The sequence below is a fragment of the Aotus nancymaae genome, unplaced genomic scaffold (assembly GCF_030222135.1).
Source record: "Aotus nancymaae isolate 86718 unplaced genomic scaffold, 86718_ANA_hifiasm-v0.15.2.pri h1tg000043l, whole genome shotgun sequence".
NCBI classification, from domain to species: domain Eukaryota; kingdom Metazoa; phylum Chordata; class Mammalia; order Primates; family Aotidae; genus Aotus; species Aotus nancymaae.
The window spans coordinates 16216863-16229061 of NW_026988457.1; positions in this window are offsets into that span (position 1 = coordinate 16216863).

Below are 12199 nucleotides of genomic sequence, written 5' to 3' on the forward strand. Positions count from 1 at the left end.
TTTCTGGCCGCAGAGCCACTCTTTCCCAGACTGAGGCTTTCCAGGAAAGGCTTTCTGCCTGAACCAGGCAGAGGATCCAGATGTGGATCGTCTGACAAACACAGGGCTTCTTAGGAAGTGTCCTAAATTGTGTTTAGGAAGTGCAGCCCCTGTTGAGATTCATGAAGAGAGGGAAAGAGCCCAAATGGGAAGGAGCATGGGTTGAGGGGCACAAAAGTAGGTCTGTTGACAAAGAACGGAAGTAAAGGGGAAATCAGCTTGAAGCTTTGTGCTGTGTGACAGAAAGACAATTTAAAAGTTGCCTAAAGAGGCGCACACAGTCTGCGCTGCTGCCCTCCAGCTGGAAGGGAAGCTCAGCTCTTGCCTACTGACTGGAGCCCTTCACAGAATGTCCCCTGCCGCGACCGGTACTTGCTACAGCGCCCCTCCCCCTCTGCAGAATGTCTGGGTCCTATGTTCTAAACTGCCATACTTTCAAATTTTACCTGACCTACCCGAACTCAGGAGAATCTGTTGAGGCAGGTCACTCTCTGGGTCCTGCCCTTGACTTTTCTCACCACAGAAACTGCCAGACAGCAGTGATCAGCACCCAGCCTGAGGGGATGGCTTCAAATGGAGGTGAGTCTGTAGGGACAAGGGCATTATCCAATTCTCTGCCATGTTTCAAATCCTCGGGAATTCAGATTTCACAGTGCCCCAGGGGACAGCTGATAGGGCTGATGTCCAGGAGGTAGGGAACACTGGATGTTCCCAAATACATCACACCTGGGGAGGGCCATGGCACCCTGAGTCTGTGGTTAGGGAGGACGGCTCCTTAGAGGTGGACCAAGGTGCCCGGGGAATACACCATGTAGGGGAAAGGATGGAGTGGATGTATTAATTCTTTCTAGAGGGGGACAGGTCACGTCACCGTGTCTTTGTAGGGAGTGGTGGGATCGTGTTGTGCTGGTGGCCCAGGGAGGATGACAGGCAAGTCTGAGCCCTGTGTTGTGTGTCTTCAGGCACCTGGAAGGTGCCCTTCCATATTGTTCAGAGGGATTTGGACTGGACGTTTCTAGATCTTAGGGAAGAGTGGGGAGAAGTGGGCTCAGCCAGAAAACTGTTGGGTGGGTTGTCTGTGACAGAGCACGCAGTGACAGCCTCTGGGTGGGCGAGGCTGGAGCTACTGTAACTGCCGCAGCCTCTCAGCTCCCTGCCCAGAGGTGGCTTCTCCATCAGTTCAGGTGGCTGTTGGCTCTGATTTAACAGGGGTGGGGGCAGTTGGGGAAGTTCAGGCAACACGGCCTGGGCTTCCCAGCTTGTTCTGAATTGTTCGTCCTTTTGTGGAAGCTCAGGTCTTCAGACCCACTTCCTCTTGTCTGCTAGCTCATGGCCTGTCCTCTGCACTTTGTGTTACTGTGGAGAGGAAGAATTTGCCTCTTTTCCATGTCTACTACCTTGTGAACAGGGGTCAGGTGTGGACTCTTGCTGGTTCTCAGTGGAAGGGTCTGGAAAGACTGGTTTCCTATTCAGTAGAGGAAGGAGAGTAGCGTACAAATAGGAAGATGGTCCTCTTATTAATCTTCTTCAAGTCAGGATGTATGTCCTGACTGATGAGGTGCATGTGCTGTATCCCTATTCCCCTTGACTGGAGACTGCATGAGGTCCTAGTGAACAGGGATGAGCTCCAGACAACTTTGTCACACCTGGCTTGTGGCCCAAGAACCTCTGGTTCTTGGTTGGTCACTAGATTCAGTTATGGGGAGCTCAAAGGAAAAGGACCAGAGACGGGCTCGTTGTCCCATGACCTATTGTAACATGACCAGCAGCTGTGGAAATCCCTGGACACCTCCCCTGACAGCCCCACTGCTCACTGCTTCCTGGCTGTGCTCTAATCGTGTGCAGCTGTTGCTGGCTGAGCAATCAAAGTATCTCAGGGAACTCCACACCACTGCTTCTCAGACCTGCCCCCGGGAACAGAGCTTCCTGAGTGGCAGCCAGGACCACCGAGCACTGAGAAAAGGGTGGCCCAAATCTGACCCCTGTTCAGCACTTGCCGTGCATGGTGCCAGGACAATCACTTGCACACTGGCCATAACACATATGGGTTATCTTCAGGGTTCACAGGGTGCTGGCTTGGGACAGATTTCTTTCCAATGATTTCCTTCCTTCCTTCTTCCTTCCTTCCTCCCTTTCTCTTTCTTTTTCTTTTTTCTTTTTTTTTTTTTTAACAGAGTCTTGCTCTGTCACCCAGGCCAGAATGCAGTGGTGCAATCTTGGCTCACTGTAGTCTCTGCCTCCTGGGTTCAAGCAATATTCCTGCCTCAGCCTCCTGAGTAGCTGGGATTACAGGCATGCACTACCACACTCAGCTGAGTTTTGTATTTTAGTAGAGACATGGTTTCACCACATTGACCAAGCTGGTCTTGAACTCCTGACCTCAGGTTATCTGCCCACCTCAGCCTCCCAAAGTGCTAGGATTACAGGCATGAATCACCACACCCACTCTAATCAGTGGTTTTATTTTGTTGTGCTGAGCTAAGAAAGAAAGGGGTTTTCAAGAGCTTCAGGAAAAGGAAGACTGAAGAGGAGACAGGACCATAATATTAGGAATCTTCCGACTTCCTATAGGCCTTCTGAGTGCATAGCACTGTCCTGGGGGAGGCCCCTCACCTGCTGCTGAGCATGCTGAGGGCCACCAAGCCGGCGAGAGATTCATCCCTGACCCATGGCTTGGGAGATGCCTGTAAGGCTGGCAGGGTCTGCCAGGGATGTCTGAGGGAGATCCTCAGAGGCAGCGAAGGCTTGGCTGTTGTTTCTTGGCAGACAGGGGTCAGGGAGTCTAGTGGAGCAAGGGCCAGGCTCTCTAGTGAAGCGACTCTCCCGTGGAGGAACAGCGCATGCAATGCACACTCACGGACACTTACAAGCTACAGAGTTTCCTTGTCCCACACCCTCAGCTGTTGGGACACCCCTCTGATTCCCAGTGACTAGTGCGGACCTGGAGACCCCAGCTCATTCATCTCTTTCCTTTGTCTCCACAGCATGCCCAGTGCTGGAACCAAGTGTGACCAAGAACCCTGGCGCCTCCATGCCAGTGTTCACGGCTCTGCCCTTCACCACACCTGCTCCCAGCCCAGCACATGGGCCGACCCTCGTGATTACAGTGGTTCCTCCAGGCAGCTCTCTCGTGCTGTCTGCCTTCCCCAGCACCCCTCTGGTGGCAGGACAGGATGGCCAAGGCCTGAATTGGGCTGGGGCTTCCAACACCCTTGTACAGATAAAGACAGAAGTGGGGCCTGTGAAGGTCCCTCAGGCACAGACCTTGGTCCTAACTCAGGCATCCCTCGTCTGGCAGGCTCCAGGCACCCTCTGCGGGGGTGTCACCTGTCCACCTCCCCGACCCCTAGCAGCTGCCCCTGTGGTGCCCGCTAGGGCTGCCCATGTCATTGGGGGCACCCAGGCCTGCGAGGGAGGCTGGTCCCAGAGCCTTCCTCCTCCAGCACCACCACCGGCTCCCCAGCCGGCCCCCATCATGGCCCCAGGGAATGCTTGTCCATGGCCACAAGGGGCTCATGGAGAGGGCAGCCAGGCTCCCTCCCAGGCCAAGGCCCAACCGGCCGACTCCTGCAACAAGAGCGTGTATGAGAACTTCCGACTCTGGCAACACTACAAGACCCTGGCCCGGAGGCACATTCCCCAGAGTCCGGACATGGAAGCGCTTTCCTGCTTCTTCATGTGAGTGTCCTCGGGGCACCGGAGTTCATCTCGCAGCTCACCCATAAAGAGGCTGCTGGATGGACGGGAGGTCGCGCCGTTCAGGGAAGCTTGCAGGGTGGTCTTGAAGGTGACGGGTGGAGCTATGGAAGGGCACATTTTCAGCAACATTAATCTGGCCGCCGCTCAGGACAGACTCTCAGGGGCCTCATCTCACCTGCCCCTCACTGTCCTGTGAGTCCGGCCAATCCTTACTTTCAAACATTTTCATGACAATGTTTACAGAAGACCCAGGTCAGAGAGGGTTCCCGGTCCAACATGAGCCACGGGTTGGGTTTAGTGCACCCCAGTGCCTCCCCTTGACCTGAGTGGCAAAGGCCAGGGGCACATCACATGGAGCTGGGGGTGGGAGCTGCAGGAAACCGGCACACGCCCACCGTTCTGCCGAGGTCCAGCTGGCACAGCGGTGGTGGAGCCTGCGCAGGGGATGGTCTTGGGCCCCACACTAGGGTCGATGCTGGGCAGGTATTTGCAGCTTCGCCCTCGATCCCTTCTAGAAGAAGGGACAATGATGCTTCATTCAGAGGATGGTGAGGAGGTGACTTGAGCTCACATATGAGGCACATAGCACAGTGCCCGGCACATGCTGGGACACATTACATGATAGCTGTTATGATTACTGTCCCTATTGCTATCATTATCAGAACTAAACCATCTAGGACAGCGCTCCCCAAAGCCACGGGCTCCAGTGATGGCTCTCAGTGCACCACGAGCCCACGAGCCCAGAAATTCAGGGCTGTGGACTGTGGTGACTGAGGCGGCAACGCCTCAGATCTGAGAGTTTGTCAATTCACTCCCAGTCCTGCCTCTCTCCATCCTGCAGGGCCTCTGTGACCCTGTGTCCCCCGCTGATGAGCAAACCCGCACTCCACGGGAGCTTGAGCACAACCACCAGGCAACACACTGGCCACTCCGTAGGCAAGTCCCCTGCCCAGCGTGTAGGTGTAAGGAGGCCCCATCACTGTTCCCAAAAATCTTGCCGCCCCTGCATAGTGGAACTGGTTGCATTCTCCCTTGGAGCTGAGTCCCGGTACACTGGGGACCCTGATTCTCAGAGTGGAGTCGCCCCAGGCTCACAGTCTTGGCATGGAGTGGGCTTCGATGCCGCTCTGCTTTGATTCTGGTTTCTACTCCTCTCCAGGACCCTGAGGCTACATCCCCAGGGGCTACCTTACTCCAGAGTCCCCAGGAAGCTGGTTAAATGCTCAGTCCTGGGGCCCTGGCACCTGCACATTAACCCTCGCTCCCCGGTCATTCTGTGTGGGCGCTGTCTCAGTCAGTTCGGGCTCTGCCATAACCCTACAGACTGGGTGCTTGATCAAGACACAGTCACGTCTCCCAGTTCCAGAGGCAGGGAGTCCCAGATCAAGGTGACAGCAGATTGGTGTCCTGGCTGGAGAGGGCTGCCTCTGGCTGTGTCCTCTTGTGGCTGAGAGGGACAGCCCTGGTGTCTCCACCTGCCCTTATCGGGGCTCGGATGCCATGACAGGAACCCACCCTCATGACCTGCTCTAACCCTGATTGACTCCAAGAACCGACACACTGGGGCTCAGGGCTTCAGTACAGGAATGCTGGGGACACACACGTTCCACCCATAGTACTGAGTTAACTTGTCAACACTGAGGACTCGAGGGGCAGTAGGAGAGGCCACCCAGTGGCTTGTGTTGATGTTTGATCTTGGGGGCGTGTCCTGGAGGCTGAGGAGCCCACGTGGGGGAAAACAGGACAGGGACACATGGCACGACAGGTGTGGGGAGGACAGGGGCCGGGTGTTGGGACCAGGTGGGCTTGGGACGGAGGGTAGGCTTATGTACTGGGACTCACTGCACCACCTTACAGCCCAGTTCTCAGATCCCTGGCCCAGCAAAAGCCCAGCATGACCCTGGAGGAGCAACTGTGGTGGGCCATGCGGGAATGGCAGCACACAAGCAACTCTGAGCGGATCATCTATTACCAGATGGCAGCAAAGTGAGTCTGGGATGCAGGGGCAGAGCCCGCATGGCAGGGTAAGAGAGGATGACAGAGGCCCGGTGGCCGTGGTGGCTTCTCAGCGTGGAGCATGAGAGTGTGGACAAACACAGGCCCTCCTGGGCCCCTGCCTCCCTCAAGAAACTACTCCTCCCTCCTAGAGTGCTCTGGGGTCTCTATAGTGCCCTGGTGGGAAGCCACGCCCTGCTTGGCCTGGGGCCAACCCCTGCCTTGACACTGGGGGTCATGGAGGGAGCAGCCAGCATCACAGTCCAAAGGAGATCACCGCCAGCTGTGGGGATGGGGAGAAGGGGGGCTGGCGACTATAGACAAGAGTCGGGTGCACTCTCCTCACAGCAGTGGCCAGAAGTCGGTTTTCACCCATCCCGGCCTGGCCAGGACTGGAGAAACCTGCGTTGGGTCAGGGGCGACCTGCGTCCAGGACACCATGAGACCCATCTCTGGCCTTCCTGCCTTTGCTCCTGGGAAGTCCCCTCCGTTAAGACAGAAAGACAGCAGCCTCAGGGGAAAGGGGCCCTGTCTTTTGGGCCCAGCTTTTGCTTCCTCCTGACCAGGGGTCTCCCAGGCCTCGTGCTCCTGGGTTATACTTCAGGGACCCACAGTCCCTACCTCAGGACTCCTGCATCTGGGCAACATTCTTGACACCTTCTGCCATAAACCCCACCCCTGGCCAGCTGAAGCCAGGAGGAAGGGTCCCCCTGGTGCCCTCCTGGGCCTCGCGGCCCTGACTTGAGTCAGGAAGCCCTGTTGATGCCATGGGCTCTGCGGGGGCCGGGTGAGGGAGGGAGAGCCCAGAACTCTGGGAGCAGCTCCCTCTGGGACTGGGGGATGGGCCCCGGCAGGGCCTGGACAGCCCGTCCGAGGCACGCCTTCCCATCCCTGCCATCGGCTGCTGCCTGGTCCTGGGGGCAGGGGGCCTGGACCCTCTCAACACGGCCTGCAACCTTTTTCACCCCAGGTTCCTGGAGTTTGAGGCTGAGGAGGAGATGCAGCTTCAGAAGTCACAGTGGATGAAGGGGCCCCAGTGCCTGCCTCCGCCAGCCCTGCCGAGGCTTGGACCTCAGAAACCGTCGGCCCCTGAGGTGGTCAAGCAGCCAGGTACGGCTTCCCACATTCCCACAGGAGCCACGGCAAAGGCCAGAGGGGCCAAGGGAGGCCACTGTCCCCACACCCCATGCCTCCCTTCAAGAGAGGGATGTGCTCCTCCAACAGGACAGCTCCCAAGGGCATATGTTGGGTACTGACCAGGTCACTTCGTGGGCGGCCCATGGTCACCAAGGAGGGTATTGACCTGGTCAGGTTTCCTAGCTACTCTCCCCTCGCCTGTCCAAAACTCAACATACAATCCACCCAGGAACAGGGACGAGCGGGCAGGGACGAGCGGGCAGAGTACACGGCATATCGGTGGCTCCAAACTTCCTCCCAAACGATGCTGTCTCAGATGTGCCCCTCCTGCGGCATCTCCTCTGGGGCGCTGTGGTTCAGGTGGTCCTGACCCAGCTGGGTCCCACTTCATGTCCCCGAGCCCTGCCCTCCCCTGTGTGGTGAGGGCAGGAGGAGCAGCCCTCACCACGCCCATCCTCCTCCCTCCCTGCCTCAGTGTACCTTCCGAGGAAGGCCGGCCCCAAGGCCCCACCTGCCTGCCTGCCGCCACCCAGGCCCCGGCGGCCAGCAAAGACCAAGACCAACCTACTACCGCCCCGGCGGCCAGTGAACACCAAGGCCCCCGAGGAGATGCCCCCTGAAGTGGTGCAGGAGTATATGGAGATCATGGAGGAGCTGCTGGGGCCTCCCGCTGGGGCCACGGGGGAGCTCGAGGCACAATGGGAAGAGGCAGGCCTCCTGAGCTACATGGACAAGCTGTGCTCACAGGAAGACTTCCTCACCAAGGTGGGCTGGCTGGAAGTGCTGGGGTCTGCAGGATTCGGGGTGGCTAAGGGGGTCACTCACAGGTCCTTGGAATTAAGCTCTGCTGTATGTTTGTGCCTGTCATTTCTTACTGTGTTTCTTTGTGTGTCTGTGTGGGTGTGAGTGTGGAGTGTGGACGTTACTTGTGTCTGTGTCTTTTCCTGTGTCATATGTGTGTCTGTTTGTGTGTCTCTGTCTGCATGTGTGTATGCTACCAGGTCTGTGGTCTGTGTGTGGAGCTGGTGGTCACCATGATATGAGACAGCTCCAGAAGGGTGGGGATGGGGCGCTCGCTGCTTTCTGCATCTCCTCCCGGTGTCCTTGGCTCCACGTTACTCCCTGCCCAGGAAGCTCACACCGTCTTCCTTCTGTTTCCAGGTGGAGGCCATCATTCACTCCCGATTCCTGGAAGAACTGCTTTCCCCAGATCCACAGATGGATCTCTTGGCCCTAAGCCAGGAGCTGGAGCAGGAGGAAGGACTCACCCTTGCCCAGGTAGAGCAGGGAGGGAGGGGAACCCACGTACCCCGGGGGCAGGAGGGACCCGGCACACAAGCCCCATCTGATTGTCTACCCCACCCTGCGGGGCATGCTCGGCTTCTTGGGGAGCCACCCCGAGGTGGGGAGGTGCAGGTTCAGATGGAGTGGGATGGAGAGGAGCCAGGGAGGGGAGTCAGGATGCAAACTGGAGTGAGACCCAACGGGATGCCCGGCACAGCCACACCCTCTGTCTTTGACAGGAAGCCCAGCTGCCTCAGGCTTCCCTGCCTGCCACCCAAGGCCTTCTCAGCCCAGAAGGACAGGGTCCCCAGGGAGCTCGTCAGTCTTCCTCTGCTCAGAGAGGAGGCCTCAGCCCAGCAGCGGCTCCCACCACCAACTCCAAGAAGCGAGCTCTCTTCGGAGGCCCATCCTCTGCTCAACAGATGTCCCACCTAGGGCCTGGGCTCAGAGCCTCTGGGGCACAATCCCTGGCTTGGGGGCTGGCTGGCCCCTCACAGCCTCAAAAGAGAAAGGGTGACCCCGTGGTCTCCAGGAAGAAGAAGAAGCGGGCTTGCAGCCAGTAGGGGGACAGGGCAGGCTCTCTGGTGCCAATCCCCGAGGTGGGGCTCTGACATCTGATGCCCCAAAGCAGACAAAAGCTTCTCCCCCAGTGCTGATTTGCTGGGCCTTAGCTTGATAGGGAGGGAGGGAGCGGGAGCGAGGGGAGGGAGAGGGTGGCTGAACCTGAAGGGAGGGCCTGGGGGGAGGGGGAGGGGGTGGGAGCAATGCCTTGGGGGTCTCATATGTAAATAGGAATAAATATAGTGGTGTTGGAAACGCTCTCTGGGCTGCTGTCTCTGTCCTCAGGGCTGTGCTGCTCAGTGGAGGGGGTCTGGGAGGGAGAGCTGAGGGACCGGGAGATGCCAGGCACTGGGGACCCACGGGGGCCAGCCCCACTCGTTCCTCCAGGTGTAGGCTGCCCCTTCAGATGCTCCAGGGACTGACGGATGCTGAGGAAACCCTGATCCCTCCCACCACCCACTCACAAGGCCCCGCCTGCTTTAGTTATCAGCATCCCTGGAAAATCCTGGGATGTTGAGAGCTGGCTGGCTCTTGTTCTGCCCCGTGGGAGCTGAGGAGAAGGCAACTGCCTGCAATATGGACACGGGGAGAGGCGGCCGCTCCTGCTTAACCCTCATCAGGAAGAGCTGAGGCCCTGGGCTGAGGGGAGATGTCGAGGCATCCATCCACACGGGTGTGTTTGGGATACGACAGTGGGTGGGGAGCAGAGAAAGTCCTTCTGCCGGTTTCTGGGCAGGAAAGAATCTTGTCCAACTGGCGGAAGCAGATGCTCCCTGCTGTGGCCACAGGGACTGGCCTCAGGGGCCCTTGGGGTGCTGCATGGAGCCCCCCACAGCTGATTCCCTTCCCATATGGTAACTCAACTCTTGTGTGGAATTGATGCAGACACAGATTTACACTGGTAACTCAAACAGTTCCCTCCCAATCCACCATCACAAACGGGTACAAGCATGGGCAGCCTGCCAGGCGCAGTGTGGCTGTGTCTGCTGGTCCCAGGGCCAGGGAGAGCTGGGACCCAGGCCGAGAGGGGCCGAGGGTCAGCCACCCTTCTGCCAGGCACAGACCTCAAGGGCAGAGCGGGGGCTGCCTGGGATGTGGCACTGGCTGTCTGCGAAGTGCCCTGGGATTCGGGGGCCAGCTGTTGGCTGAAGGGAGACTTCCGGAGTCTAAGAGTGAGATGACGACTGCATCAGGAGAGGGACTGAGGCTGGGGAAGATGCTCTGCTCTTTCCCACATTGTCCGGTCCTCCTCATCTATGCTGAACTCCCCTCACCCCATGTGGCTGACCTCTACCCCATTACCCCTAACTCACCTCTCAGAATCTCAGATCCCAGCACAGACAGGACCTGGCACCCGCCCCAGTTCCCTTCTGGCCAATACCTTCTTCACTGTCTGACTTCCGATTCCTCCCCTGGGCCCCTGTTGGCTCAGGACCACGGTGACTGCCAGAGCACTGGTCCCAGTACCGCCTGTATGCAGAGCTGTGGTCATGGTGCCAGGGGCTGGCTGGCAGCAGGGGCTGGTGAGGCACAGCTGTCTGGCACATGGCGGTCTGGCCCCTCTGCCGAGTCACAAAGGGAGCCATGTTTGGGTCCTCTCCGGCCCCATCCTCCCCCAGAATACACCAGTCAGCTGGACAGATGCCCCTCCGCCCCATCCCTTCTGCTCCATTTGGGCACTGTCGGAGGCCTGCCCTCTGTGGCCTTTGGGAAGAAGAGTTTATCTTGGCAGGGCTTCCCCAGCTCAGCGCACATCAGTCCATCGGGGAAAATGTGGGGAGTGAAGAGTCACTGGTGGGTGATGTGCGCAGCTCCCGTGACTTCTCTACCTCCAGGGCCATCCTCAGGAGATGAGGTAGCACCTCCCCTTAGCAGGGTTGAGGAATGGTAAGTGAGCCATGTTTGAAGGGAACGTGGTCTGTACTCTGCTGTGTGTGGGTGCTCAGTCAACTTCCTCACCTAAGGATGAAAGTGACACCTCAGCAAAGTGACACCTCGGCTTAGTGACACCTCAGGACTCCTGTTGGTTACCCCACTGGCTGTTGTCTGCCCCACGTCCCTGTCCTTGTTTTGGCTGAACCACTCCCAGGAGGCAGAACCTGCGCTTCCTCCACCTCTGTGTTCCGCCTGAGGCCTAAAATCTGCCCCTAAACGGGGACAGTGGGGGCGACTGGGGGGCTCTGACAGACTGAATGTTCGTTCCCCCGTCCCGCCCAATTCCTGTGTTGAAGCCCTAATCCAAGATAGATGATGGTATTTCGAGATGGGGCCTTTGGGAGTTCTTCAGGGTTAGAGGAGATCATGAGAGTGGGGACCTAATGTTGGGATTAGGGCCCTGGTAAGAAGCAGAGACCCCAGAGCTCTCTCTCCCCGACACGAGGACACAGTGAGAAGGCAGCCATCTGCAAGCCAGGAAGAGAGCCCTCACCAGAACCTCACCACACTGGGACCCTAACCTTGGACTTCCAGCCCCCAGACTGTGACTAATGCATTTCTGTTTTTAATATGCTCCCCCAAGTCTATGGTCACTTTGTCGCAGCAGCCCTATGTGACTAGCACAAGTTCCATCATCATGTCGATCGGAAAGCAATACCAGGAACATTGAAACGTTTTAAAGGCTTTCACTCTCCACTGACTTGTGCAAAAGACGACGTACATACTAAAATGGGAATACCTGTCTTTTTTTCTATTGGAATTTTCTGGAAGAACTTCTCTGCAGTCTGAAAATATTGATGGAGGATACAGTAATTGCTGTCTACATTGCTTTTGTTAAGTAGTGAAAATTAGACAAACTTGGAGATTTATACCTGGACATACTGAGTTTTTGAACGCTCTTGAAGTGAAATTTTGGAAAGGGCAGGTGAAATGAGGCTTCTTCCAAACTCCCCCTCCCCCCCTCAGCTTGGTTAACAGGCAAACACCAAAATATTGTAATATCTGGTAATTTACAGAACGTTGGTTATCAGATTTGATAATTATATATTAAGGTTGTACAATATGTGTATGTCAGAGTTACGGGTAGTAGGTCTTAGGTCGTAGAGTCTTATGAAAAATACGATTTTTTTATAATCTTCTGAGTAGCGAAGTGGTAACAGTTACAATGGTTATGAATTGTCAAGGCAATAGGGCCGGTATATGTCTTCAGTCATGTTTTTATGCCTGAAATCCAGGAAACTGTGTAAATGGATGTTTCCTGAAACTGCCATCGCAATGCCATATGTATTGGTGTCCTTATAGTATATCGCAGATAATGGTGTGTCTCCCTTACTTGTGAACTGAGGGGTCGTGATATTGCTGCGGCTTGTCTGTGCCCCTCTGCATTTTGTGGGTCGTGTCTCACATTTGGCTATCATATTTATAAGACGAGAGTTATTAATTTGGTTTTAACGGGAAGAAATTTAGGTGGTTTTCACTTCCCAGTGACTTACCTGATTGCACGTAGTTACAACATTAATGGTTGCACTCCTTAATTGCTAGCATCTTT